Genomic DNA, 14407 nt, shown 5'->3' on the forward strand with positions numbered 1-14407 from the left:
ATTGTGAAGATGGGAATGAGTGATGATATAATGAAATTGATGAATGGACATTCATAAACATCCATGTCCAGGCCGAGATTCGAACCCGGGACCCCTGGCGTCGTATCGCGATATGCTAACCACTGCACCATAGGGGCCGGTGCGACATTATTTAATAACAATCAAGGAACACAAACTATTGCACAACTATCGAACATAATGGCTGTATTACACAGCGCGCTACGACGCCAGGGGTTCTCGGGTTCGAATCCCGGCCCGGGCATAGGTTTTTGTAAGTTTACCATCATCAATTTCATCATATCACCACCCATCCTCATCTTAGCGATTAGCCAAAAGTGGCAGAAAAGCGAAGTAAAATAAATCGAATCAATCAATCAATAAGGGCTGTATTGAATCCTCTCACAACTGTTCTTCGTGGCGTACGAGTATAATTATCTTACACCGCCCTTGTTACGGAAACGCTGAATTCAAACTGACTTAACTGATTCGCGATGTTCGTGAACGCGCACAACAATGAAGGGGCATTCTGTATATTCAGCCGAATTTGACACCCATAGCTTTACCAAGACACAACTCAGCGGGGTCAACACGGTGGCAACGAAAAAAAACAAAACGAAAGGGTCATTGTGTGAGTGTGTGTAGAGACGTGTTGTTCCCCGTGTTTCTTCGAGAAGCGATAACTCCGGCTGTAGGTGACGGAAATTCATGGGACTGGGACGGCTATGTTCAAAATGTCGTGCCGCATCTTATAATTAACCCTAAAGTGGCGAGTTTTATGCAAACTTCTTGCTCGCAAGAAAAAATACAGAACACGGCGTTTAACTTGCGCGCTGCAGTTTCCTAACTGTACAACGTTGCACTCCAAGGACACGCTCTCAGTAGCTCCGCCCGATATCGCTTCTAAAAACGTGCGTCGTATAGAATGTAAATACACTGTTTCTAAATTACATTTAAACGTTATCACAAGATTTAATGACCTGGGTTAGAATAAATGTTCTAAGGTACTTTAAACCGCAAGGCAATAGCTTAGTTTACTGAATTTGCATACCCAGAAAAAAAAACGAAATGAAATCACAAATACTCCACTGAGTGGGCACCCCCCAACCCAAAATGCCTAATTCGCACAGTGGTTTATGGAGCTTTCAAATTGAACTAACACTTTACTTGGTCCAGTGACGTTCCTTAAAAAGAACCTGTAAAATTCGTTAGATATGTTTCTTACGCTTCTAAGTGACTTTCAATGTGAAAGCTTCAACACATAGAAGATTTGCTGGTGATGACAACAAAACACGTCTACAAGAACACTGGATATTCTTGTTTCGATGACAATTGCGCCAGGAAATACAAAGATAGACAAAATCATTATCAAATAGTAACAGAATTTCCTTAACAGAGTTTAGAATATTTTTGCATTCCAACTATTGATACTGAAAAATGATAACTGTTCCATGTAAACAAAAATTCGGCAAAATATTTAGGAACATTTTCAACTTGCTATTTAACGATGTTTTTGAGAGGTGCTCATACAAAACGAATATATTCGAAGAGCGGACATATAAAAACTACTAGCCTGATATTATTAGTGAATTGTACTTTAATGGGTTGAAGAAATTGCCAGTACTATCTAATATAGTACACAAATCAGTGTGCTCCCTTTTTGAATGTAGCTCTTTGTTTGTATAAGCAATACAACGATAAAATAAATTTAATTTTATTACAAAATTATATATTTCAATCGAGGTATAATGGAAAGTTATTTTTCTACAAGTTAAGTTTCTAGCAATTGTATTCATTGAGTACTTGATAATAGTTGCAGATAATAGTTGATTCCATAAAATTTAATGCCAATGTAGCATATGTAACTCAGAAAAACTTATATACGCAACGAAAACGTGGAAATTAACTTACATTGAGTTGGTTTAATTTACCATCACTTATTACTATAGCCCGATATTAATGAATACGAATTATGATTTTCAAAAAAATCTTTGATTACGAGGAAAAGAGTTCGACAGGCATATTGTAAATGCTCATGTACATTTGAAAACAGTGTAAAAAATTCAATTAAAAATTCGTAAGAATACAAAACCGATGATAATTGTTGAAAACTGCGTTCACTACATAAACAAAAAGAAGTGAACAACAGCTAAAACATGTTCTGCAATTATCCTGAAAGGCTGCATTTTGTGTGAATTTAGCTTTACGATGTGTGAAGGTTTCCGCGTTTTTTACATCTGAAAGTTATAAGTAGCCCCTCACATGTTTGAAGGATAATAACACACCACAATGGCGAAACCTGTATGATAAATCTACCACAAATGATAACAGTTCATGAAAGCAAAATACTCCACAAAAAACCAACCGCTTTGACGTGCATGTTCAGTTATTTGTTTATTAGGTGAGTCGCAATAGTGGTAGTGTGGTTTAGGTGTCGATATTTACAGTTTTATAGGGTAACATAGAATGCTGAGTGTCTGTGTAAATGGCTTCGGATTCGATCCCTGTTGTAGAGGACCCAGGCTTTCGGTATTCATAAAATTGTAATTTAAATGAATATGAACAGCAGACAAAGCAGTGATGGAAATAGAACCGTAGATCACACATTGAGAGAACAAAACTATTCTGAAACCCTTGGAAGGGACTGTCATAGCAAGGAGAGGACTTTAGTTTACTGATGATATATTATGCTGGAGAACAAACATACATAAACTCCTATACACATGTAGCACAAAACCATAAAACAAGCGCGGAGAATCATCTAGAATGTCAATCATAAAAACACCAACTAAAGCACCGTCCTCCGTGGCGAAGTGGTTAGCACAGCACGCTACGAAGCTAGCAGTCCCGGATTCGAATCCCGTCTTTGAAGTGAGTGCTCTTCATGAATTTTATCATATCGTCACTCATCATCATCTCCTTAGCCAAAACTGGCAGAAATGCGAAGTACCATAAAATAAACCAAATCAAGCAACTAAAGAGGGTGTGGCTGTGACAAGCAAGCACGGGAACTGAGAGTTTCACTTTTCACGAATCTGTAGACCGATTATATTTATTAAAAATATGTAGGTATATAGCTACTTCCTTCCTTTCGCTATTCATTGCCTGCTTATTCATGTTTTGTGTATTTCTACGTTAATAGCAATGCCTTCACGTAGAAATTGTACTTGTGACATTCTCTGCATTCTGGTTATTTCTAACCACATGTGTACCTTAATCATTGAGAACAGATAACGAATTGATAACATGCTTGAAGAGCAAACGATCAGGCACATTAATGTCATTTGCATGACGTTGAGCTAACAAAGAAAATGTATAATGCTTTTGAACTAACACACCTGAATTATTTTCTTAATTTCTCTCTCTTTCGTGGAATTTAGGAAGAATATTAACTGATTGCTTGGGACTTGATTACCGAAGATGTCACCAGCTAAGCCATTTGTCAACTAAAATGGGTTCATCAAAATAAAGAATACACGTAAAGAAAGGTTCCTTAAGAATTGGATTGTAGTATGCCTTGTGTTTCTTATTATACCGAGGTATTTGGCAAGTAAAGTTTCATTAAAGTCAACAATTTCTACAAAGTTTCAAATGATATAAAGAATCTATACTCTATAGTTATTGTAAATTCACCATGTAGACTACATCTATGGGCATCGGAATTTAGATTACTTCATTCCTTAGAATCATGACCAGTAAGTAAGTTGCCAGTAGTTTCATTATTTCAGAATATTAAAAGATATCGAAGATACATATGAAGTTACTAACTAAATTTCCCCCTCCAAAACTCTCCTGTGGAATTTCAAAAGTATACACAAACCATAAGTAGGTACTCATTTTACATTATAACTTAATATAGTTGATAGTATATTTACATAAAGATATTTACATTCTCAAAAGAACAAAAATTATATCAACTCCTCTCTGTCTGCTCTGCTAAGCATTTCGAGAAAATGAGCGAAATTTCGCTTTGAAATAAAACTTAACAAGTTTCTATTGAAGTGTTTCTAAATTTTGTTTAAAGGAGCAGCCAAAGGAGAAATGCATTTTGCTCACTTTCTCGAAAGCATGTGAAGCGCAGTTAAGGCTATTTTGGCTTGATAGGGCAGTGTAAGTGTTCAAAGGTTTGTGATTCACGCCAATTGGTTCTAAATATCTAAACTGTTTTAATTATAATCAAAGTCCAACGCAACCCCTTGAAGTCGGAGATAATCTGTACGAATATTGAACACATTAGCGGTTATCATGCAGTACTAACAATATGTATGTCTTGTACTGTACCTCGTAGACGACAAAACATGTTTCAATGTATCCTTGGTTCCAAGTATATATTTTTAGAAATATTTCAAGTACATTTAAACGTTTGTTTTAACTTGAATTTCAACTCTAATACGAGTTTGTCTCAGCCCTTAAAAAAGAAAGCGTACAGAACACAGATTGAAGAAAATCATATGGACGATCGGCAAAGCCGTTGTTCATGGCGGAGTAGTCAGTGTATAAAAGCGGCGCAAATTAAGCCTAACCAAAATAGAAATAGAAGTGAGAGGAAGTAACAGGAAAATATCGATACAAATGTCTTTACTCAGATGATCTTACCACATGACAAATAAAATAGATCAACATAATGACTGAACTCTATTTCCAAGAAACTTGTACGATTTTAAGTACAGAATACTTGAGTCACAGGGCAGAGGTGAATGCACAATTCTAAACAGAGAATTTATCAGAATGTTCAGAAAGATAATTGCTTAAAAACGTGGACCTAAAGAGACCACAGCCAATAAATGTAGGACAAGAGCAAGATAATGAACAAGACAAGGAAGAGAAGAGAGCATGTCTTTGTGAATTATATATTCCTTACACGAAAGTGGAGCGGCCAGGGGTGTTGATGTGGTTCACAACCACCCCTTTGGTCCAACTTACAAAAAAGAATGATGAGAGGAAACGTACAATATAGGAGAAATACAATCCCAACCCCATTTATGGTCATATACTTTCCTTTGTGGAATTTTTGGACACGCCACTGAGGACAGATGACAAAAATAAAGAAACTACATAATACACAACTCAAGGATCCATATTTTAAAGCATATATTTTTCAAGTATATACACAAGCACCTTATATTCAAATGTAAATTTTCAAGTTTATGAGCACATGGCACAGTGGTTCGGATCCCACTTTAAACCACCCAGTCCCGATTAGCTTTTCTGTGCATAACGTGAACTTTTAAAACAATAATTCAATAGTTCAAGTTTGTTATTACAACACCAGGGATCTCGGATTCGAATCCCAGCTTGGGCATGGGTATTCTTTGTGAGTGTCTCAATTTCACCATATCATCATTAATCCTCATCTTCATGATTAGCCAAAAGTGGCAAAAATGCAAAGGAAAATAACCCAAATGAATCAAGTTTATGAAACCTTCGACGAGAGTTTCTTTAAAGATGACGTGGACGGATTACTTGTCTGCAGAAGAACGCATATACATAAATGAACTTTGACACGAGGGGTCACCATATCAGTTGCTTCATTACACAACACTTCACAGAATCAGAAATCTATTCTACATTGGAAAAAAAGTAATTAAGAGGATAAAGAGACTTAGTCACATCATATCACAGTGTCGAGTTGTTGTTCAATCTGTGCACATCACGCTACAACACCCAGTACTCAATTCCCTACACTGATTGGTTGGTCTTAGTATGTTCGAGTGTAATTCTCTATAGCACAAGGTAAGTTAGATATTAAAATAGAAGCAAACGAGAATCAAGCATTTGTATCCCAATGATGGGGCGCAATTAGTATCCTCAAATTTCAGCTACATCTGAAACAAGTGGCAATTATTCTTTACATAAATACCGTTCTCTTTGAGGGTATATTAACAAGCGTAAACAGTAAAAACAAATGCATCAACTTCTGCCAGAAGTTACGCAGACATAGGTTTTCTACGTAAATGCATGTTTTTATTGCAAAGTTTAAAAAATAGTTGTTTTCTTATACAATTTTACAAAAATGCAAATAAAAGGAAGCACACTTAACTTCCACATTTTGTCAATTTTGGTCATAACGCATATCTTAATTTTGCATATTTTTACAGAATTTGATTGTAACTTCTCTTGGCCAGATTCGAATCTACTTTGTATAACTTTTCTTACACGTACTTAATTAACCCTTAGCAACCACAATCTGGACGTTATTGCAGTCGCTGATTCACCCTCCTTTCACATGAGTCGTCATTGATGACATAGCTGGAACCTTGTCTTTGTACTATCATTCTTTTGCTAATTGTGTCCGTTATTGAGTCATGTAATTTGTCTTAAACTCCAAGTAAAAAGGTGTAAAATGTGGTATTTTTGGAAGGCAATCAATGCTAAACTCTCATCCATCTAGTACACACTGAAAACTTCCTTCTTGCAGGCTAACGAGGCTCTGGCGCTTGGACCTACAGCCAGTATAATTATCTGTGGTGTTTGTATTCCGGGCCAAGTTCATAGAAAATCAACGCAAAATAAATACAACCAAGATAACTAAAGAAAGTTGTTCAAATACAGAGGGAAATATACAGATACATGAAAGAGGATTGGCAGATATTAATGCGGAGTGAGTGGCAGGGTTATTGTTTTGCGAAGGGAAAGTTATATTAAATTTACAGTTAAATAATGCATGTAAAATGCGCCTTTACAGTAAAAGTTAATTTAGAAAAAAATGACTGTTGGCGGAAAGGTATGCCAGGGAAGTGGATGGAATGCCCGACTAGGGCACTACAAACACACATAATTTTTTTCACAATCTTATGGAAGACAAAAAATGACCTCGACTAATTTTACTTTGAAGTTAGAGAATAAAGGCGTTAATTAATAAGCAGATAGGGGAAAACCGTGTGGCTCACGTTTTAGTTACCATCACGGCATTGGTACGGAATAGAACGAATCACTGCCGAATAGGGTTGTCTTCGGGATATGGGCAGGCTTTCCGAAGATGATTGAGTTGTACAGACACGGACACTCGATGCTGTCTTTAAAACCCAGAAGTGTCCGTGACTGTACACGTCTGTTCATATAACTGTTTGCCTTTATAATTTAATCGATTGTGCCCTTTATCTGAACAGGAGTATACCAACAATTCACCAAGTTCAGTGTGTAGTCTTGAATACCTTCAATTGAGAAGTGAACGAGGAGAAATAATGTTTAAAGATTTACCTATAACTAAAACTTATAAATAAATTATATTTAACATGGTAAAGTTTACGTCTTCTTAAATTGTACAACTATACTTAGAAGTTAAAGCGGTGACATTCAACTTTACAAACACTTAGTAAGAAGAGGTTGTTGATTAAATTGTTTCATTTTACATCGCTTTTCTGCCACTTTTGGCTAATCGCGAAGATGAGGATGAGTGATGGCATGATGAAACTGATGAAGGGACACTCACAAATAGCACCCATGCCCAGGCCGAGATTCAAACCCGAGACCCCTGGGCTCGTATCGCGATGTGCTAACCACTCCGCCAAGGAAGAGAGGTTGTATAACGGAATCGAGGATAAGTGAGGAGCCAGTTTTACCCTGCTCTCAATGACAGTTCTGAGCAAAGCCCATAATGTACTTTCGCTTGTTTTTTACCGAGACCACATATTTTAAATAGGTTTCTCAGCTTTCACAAAGCGTTTGCAATATGATAAAACTTTTAAAGAAATCTCTGCTAGTCTATTTTAATAGGGCCTCCTGTTATAGCTACCTGAAACGTGAGCTTTAAGCATGAAACGTTTCTATTCGAAGAGGAGCAATGGCGAATACGCCTGGTGGATGCTTGTGCCAATTTGAACGCCAATTTCACTGGAAACCAAGTGACATCTCTGACTTTGGGAGTCCCACGGATGTAAAAGCTGGTAGGGGAAATGTCCCGCGAGACGCTGCATGTACATCGACTTTGACACAATTCGGTTAAAAACGTTACACGGAATGAGTCCACGTTTTTTGATGGCTGCCACAATAAAATCTGTGAAGGGCAATGAAGTCAGGAAAGTGTGTATTTTTTGTATCTTGCTTATTTTGCGTCGCTTTTTGACAGCGATGATAATTGTGACGCTGAGGATGAATGATTATTAGATAAAATTGATGAAGGGTGGCTCACTAAGGAACATCCATGCCCAGACCAGAACACGGCCCAGGAACCTTCTATGACGAGATAGTCGAGCAATTAACGTGTTCGGGCACCGAAGCAGCAGTAACGTATAATGGAAATATACTATGCTTATATTCAGTATATGGTGCAAATTAATTCGTACTTTTAACATTAATTATGATAAATACGCAGACTTCCATGGCCAAGTGGCTTATGTAAGACGTTGCAAAAATTAACTCCTCTTATTACTCTAGTTTAACTGTGACGATGATATTTGATACATACCGAATAAGTTGACTAGAAGCGGTCGGGGTGTGGTCAGAATTGAGGGCCTCCCCGATGACGTAGCAGTAACGCCATGGCCTTGTAATCAAGGGGTCCCGGGTTCGATACCCGGTGAAGGCACAAGTGGTTCTGATCCAACGTTAAACTGTAGGTCCAGTCCCGATTAGCCTTCTTGTGCATAAAGTGGACTTAAAACCAAAACTGAACTCAACCCAGAATTAGAAATGTTTGGGACCCTAAGTGTGACCATGCAACACTTGAATGCACTAGGAGATAAAATACTTTTTCATTTAATCCTTTTAAATCTTGCATCTTCACTGTCGAAGGCGACGAAGTACTAGAATTACTCGTTGTAAATTAAATAATAAGATAAAAAACTTCCATGTACATTTTATAATTACTGTTTGTATGTAGGCTTCGTTAGCTGAATAAAATCTCACTGCAGAGAAATGTTTACTTCTTATTTCTTTATAAAAATATATCATGCTAAAGTAATATTCAATGATTTGATATGAGGATATATGTAAGTGTCAACAAAAACTCATCATTTTCTGGTCGTATTATGTTGTATGCTGTAAATATACGTTTTTACAAATATGTATTGATTTGATATCTTGATAATTTATAATGCTGCTTAACAGCAACAATGAGGTTAATTATTTTGATAGCAATGAAGGTAAATTCAAAATACTTGCTCCTGATTGAAACCTAGAATACCTGAGGCGCGTCATGCAAATAAACAATACTCACAAAGGATTACATAGATGACAAGGGCTTCCGGGGAGGGGCAAGGTGGGCGTTGGCCGCTGGAAAATAAAAGGTCAGCCTAAATTATATATTTCACGCATGTAATTTCACTTCAGTCACAGGTCACAGTAACTTGCATTAATTAAAGGCTGTATTTTGTTTTTGGAAAATACAAGTAAGACTGGTACAGATCATTGCAAGAAGACAATGACTCCAAACTAAAGCAGTGTTTTAGAGAGTGCCCATCTTGCTCCCCCTCCTCCTCCATCCCTCGGGAGAAAGCTTTTTAGTTCTCATATTGATAAATATATTCATGAAAAATACTCACAAACTTCTTCGCTAACGTAATACAGAAAATTTTATTGACGTGAATTATTGAAATCGTTCAATTCCATTTTGCTCATGTAGGCTGCTTAGGTAGGGTTCAGACTTCTAGGTGAGGGAAGAAAAATGTCGCTCAAAACTCAGGTGATCAAAACCAGAAGAAAATAGAAGGGTGCTCAATGGTGGTTGTTTCAGGGTGACAGATGAAAATACGCATCCCCATTATTTCGAGACATATTCATTCACAAGAATGAATATTTTCTACAGTTACAGCTTAAAGTGAATATTTATGTAGCCGATCTCATTTAATTGATACTGAACAATATCAGATCGCGAGTTTCTTATTCATTGTAAAATTTGTAACCTGCTCTTACACAGCCTATGCTATTATATTGACATCAGCAACGAAATTTTCGTATCAAAATTACCTTATTATTAGATTAAATAAACAGATATAAAGCAGTCAGAAACAGTCTCTTCCAACTTAAGACAGTTGGGATTAAAATTCGAACAAAAGTCCTTCATCTTTCCGAACGTGGTCCTGAACACGTCGTGTTTTTAATGTTCATTTTGCAAATTTCTCCAGAAATTGAGAAGTTAATGCAAAATGTGTGTGTGGTATTAATGATGTAAACATAGTTTTAAGGAACACAAGGAGTGGCCACCCTTTAATGCTCCCACAGGTGTCCGGTTGGGAGCAAAGTGTCCCTTCATCAATTTCATCACTCATCTTCGCGATTAGCCAAAAGTGTCAGAAAAGCGAAGTAAAGTAAACCAAATGAATTAATCAATCAACTAGCTGCCTCGGTGTTCGAGTGTGTTGAGAGCTGGACTCCTCATGATCTCCTCAACGAAAGTCTCAGGTTCTAGTCCTGGCGTGAATACCCCTGTTCACGCCAGAATTCAAACCTTTCTTCAATTTCATCTTTTCACATTCATCCTAATCATCGCGATTAGCCAAGGCAGACAGAAAATTATTTTGAATAACTGCATCAAGATATAATGTTTAATCACAAAGATTCCAAGTTCAAGGTTGAAAAGACTTATTATCCCTTGTACTTTTTCATATTTTCAGGACGAAATGTAAGAGAGCTATCTTTATTCATTAGTGACTAAGAAGAAAGGTCAGGAACGTTTCCAGAAGGTTGCGTTGTTTTTCTGTAGACATAGTTGAATCATCGACGTCCATCGTTCTACATAAAAATTATCTACAAATAGGCAGTCTAGGGTCGACAGGGTGAATAGCAACTGAATGACGTGGCTATTCCATCGCGTGTTATCCTTTCAAAAGAAACATAATTATAATTAACAGCCACGTGATCTGGATCTGCATGCTGCGTGGAACGAATAAACAGTATAAGTAGGAAGAACTTAATACTGTATTAAGTTGTTCAAATCTACAGTGGTTGCTAGAAAGTGAATTCCATCTTAGGAATGTAGTATAATTACTTTCCAATTGATGTCTGTCTATGTGACCGAATTTAGCTTTAACTTTTCTGCAAAAAGCTACATTTTATTACATAAAACACAAACTTTTGAAAGTTAGTCTACAAAATCATTAGTCTACAAAACAAAGTAGTGCCTCCCTGATGGCAAAGATCTGTCGTGTTACAAAACTGTTTCCAACAAAACAAGTGTTTGTTTCCAGACATTCAATAATTTTCTAAGAAAAAAAGGTGTGGTTCTCGTACAATTTACTTTGTTTATTTTAAAAATGATCATAATGTAACATTATATACTTTGTACTTCAAACGTTCAAGGTGGAAAGTAAGGAATAAGGAAAGCTTTAACGGTGGCACAATGTTTTGGTAAATATCTTTCTGCATTATCAAACTATAGAAAAATCACAAAAAAAATTGAACAATGTAAATCAAATTTAACCAAAAGTAAATGAAAATGAAAAATGGCGTAATGGTAACGTCGTCGCCTTGTAATCAAGGGGTTTCGGGTTCGATCCGGGTGGAGGCACTTTGCACGGTGGTTCGGATTCCAATTTAAACTGTAGGTCCAGTCTCGATTAGGTTATCTGCGCATAAAGTATACTTAAAACTAAAAGAAGAGAAATTGATGTGTCGAAAATAGATAACACCAACTCAGGGTTAAAGGCGCCCTAGTAAAAAATTGTGTACAATTAAGTTTCTGGAGCAAGCGTACTCAGTCAAGGACATGCAAGTGAGGAAAGTGAACATCTTATACTTACAGAAGTCTCAATCGGGATGAGGATCCCCGCAGTGAATACTTGTCGTCCTTAAAAGAGACTATACCTGCCGCAAAATTAGTTTGGTATTGAGAGCTGAAGGAACACGCGTCACGGTGTTGCCATATCATGCGGTACGGTACGGTACGCAGTGCAGCCGTCTGACGCTGTGTCGAGGAAAACGTGTTATGAAAAGGAACAATGATGAAATGTGTTATTGTTTTTCGAGGAAAACTGAATAACAATGATGACAACAATGATGAATGTGTTATTGTTTTCTCTCTTCATTTCCATCTCCCTTACAACATGAACGAATTAACGAAACGAGCATTGTTTACAGGTTACCTTTTCAATCCATTCTGTATATACACTTTCAATAATCATTTCTTTCCGAAGTCCCCGTTAAAGTCTGCCCATCTTTCAATTATACCGCAACTGAGTTGGTGGGGCGTCTGACTTTCACGTGTGAGACCCGCGGTGGTTTGTGGAACTTTTTCAAATATCCCGAGCCGCTCCGGGGTCGACTCAGCCCAAGTGAGTACCTGGGGCAAACCTGCGGTAAAGGCGGTTGGTGAACCACATCACCTCCATAATATGGCCTAGGTCGAGGTCGAGAATGTGTGGAGCTTTACCTCCACATCCCCATATGCCTACATACTTTACTTTATTTTGCGTCCATTATTTTTTTTTGTATGAGAATCCCAGATATTTTATGACTGTCCTTAAAGATGTTTCCCCACCTTGAAAAAATGCCGAATCTTTCAACGAAACTCGCAGTTTCCCAACAGTGGGATGATCTTTCCTCCTATAATAAGAGTAAATATGGCGACGAATAGCATCTTGCTGAAAGGTATCTAAATTTGTCACGCGTTTATTGATATTCCTCTTCTTTCCTGGGGTTTCCAATTTTGAAGCCTCGCATTTATTTATTTATTTCTACCACATTATATTTTTCTTTCCCTATAGTAACAATAGTGTTCTTAGACACGCCGAAAGCAGCAGCAGTCCTGTCCAGAACTTTATTTACAGAAATGATTGGAGCCCCATTGTTTTTCTCTTGCTCAAATTATTTGCGCTCAGAACAAACCATCTCCCGCGTTTGTCCTTTGAGAAGAATTCCTTTTTCTTTTAGTGCATGGCCTCTTTGGTACATTGTCATCTCGAGTATTGCCTCCTGTGCTTGACATTCTTCACACAAGCTCACGACACACTCAAGAACACAGAAAATTATGTACAAAAAATAACAACTAAAACAACACGCTATATATAACAAAGAATACTCTAAATTCAATAAACACTAAACAACGGACCGGTTAAAATATCACAGCAACGCAACAAACGAACAACACGTCCTCTCCCAACAACATGAAAAATCTGATCGCAGGAAGAATCGCCAGATAAGCGGCAACACCGAGATAAACGTTGTCTGTTGCTAGGTAACCAGGGCTTGGGTGAAGCACTGGGAAGATTTTGATTGGCTCGCATGCCAGCAACCCACCCTCCCGCAGTGCCGTAGACCCGATTTCAACACGTGCTTCCCAAGCGTCAATACCAAACTAATTTTGCGGCAGGTATAGAAGTTCTAACACACACAAACACGCAACCCCCACCTAGCATTATATGACAATAAAGAAACTAAAATTGTTACGCGTGTGCAGTAAAAGGTTGAGCCAACGATTCTAGCCTTCGTTTTGATATTCTAAGACAAAAATGAAAGAATGTGCAAGAAGGGTGACATACACATAGATGAACAAGTTGAGAAACTAACTGCCACCGAAAGAGAAAATCTGCCGATGCACACATTTGTTAGACCTAATCATCTTTTAGAGGGACAAGCTTCATGACGGCTATTGAGATTTGTCAGAGGTTGAGTCTCATTTTCCGCTTTGGAAACTAGGTTAATAGGAAAATACCTCTGAGAGGGAGAGGGAGATATCTTACATTCTCAATTTACCGCTTTGGAAAACGCATAGTTCTTTTATATCAAAGCAGTGCCATCTGGGAAGATGAGTAAACCCTGACAAAGAATGTGAAATATTGAAAGTTGTCTAAGTTAAACTACTATTGAGTATACACCTGGGGCCAAAATTTTGGGTGGGGGAGTAGGGGAGAATATGAACTTCAGGTCCTAGAAGGTTAACAAAAATGTTTTATAAACTTAAGAAGGCTTTATAACATGTAATTTTATTGAACCTGAAATTTGAGGATGGGCAAGTGCACCTATTGACCCCCTCCCGAAGTTACACATATACTCAGGGAGTGTCAAAAATATATCTAAATAAATGATTCCACACATATCAATGAAGAACGTTAGCACATACAATTTATCCTCACCGAGCTACAACCGATGGAAAATGTAGTAGGCAGTCAAACATACATAAAACTGGAAGTAAGACAGATAAAAATAGCGTCGCACAGCGACTTTGGTTACGAGATATTAACTTAGATTAGGTAAAGTATTAGATTATTATTTACTTCATTTTATTAAAGCATTAGGTTTTATAATAGTGCTTAACCTATTTCTTCAATTCCAATAGTGAGCTTTATTAAAAAATAAAACAAATACTGAAATGTTATCCAGTGTTTCTCTGATGTCAACATTATTCAACTAAGGTCAGAATTGTGTTAACTTTACGTCTCTACTATATTAGGTTGACGGTGACGCTAAGGATAATGAAAATTTATGAAATCGATAGGGGAAAAAGAACAAAGGAACACCCATTCTTTATCCAGAA

At 37.3% G+C, this 14407-nt stretch overlaps 2 protein-coding genes across 7 annotated transcripts in view; one reads left to right on the top strand and one right to left on the bottom strand.

Moving 5' to 3' along the window:
- LOC145984153 (ras association domain-containing protein 1-like) overlaps window positions 1-14407 on the bottom strand; it is a 356774-nt gene that overhangs the window by 104301 nt on the left and 238066 nt on the right. The window lies entirely within an intron of this gene.
- Window positions 5595-14407, top strand: part of LOC145984540 (uncharacterized) — a 35554-nt gene continuing 26741 nt past the window's right edge. For both annotated transcript variants that reach the window (XM_083118192.1, XM_083118191.1), the window contains exon 1: window positions 5595-5730. The gene's annotated coding sequence lies outside the window, so the exon portion shown is untranslated. The remainder of the gene's footprint in view (window positions 5731-14407) is intronic.

Source organism: Lepisma saccharinum, chromosome 2, assembly GCF_977018435.1.
Source record: "Lepisma saccharinum chromosome 2, izLepSacc3.1, whole genome shotgun sequence".
Classification (NCBI taxonomy): Eukaryota; Metazoa; Arthropoda; class Insecta; order Zygentoma; family Lepismatidae; genus Lepisma; species Lepisma saccharinum.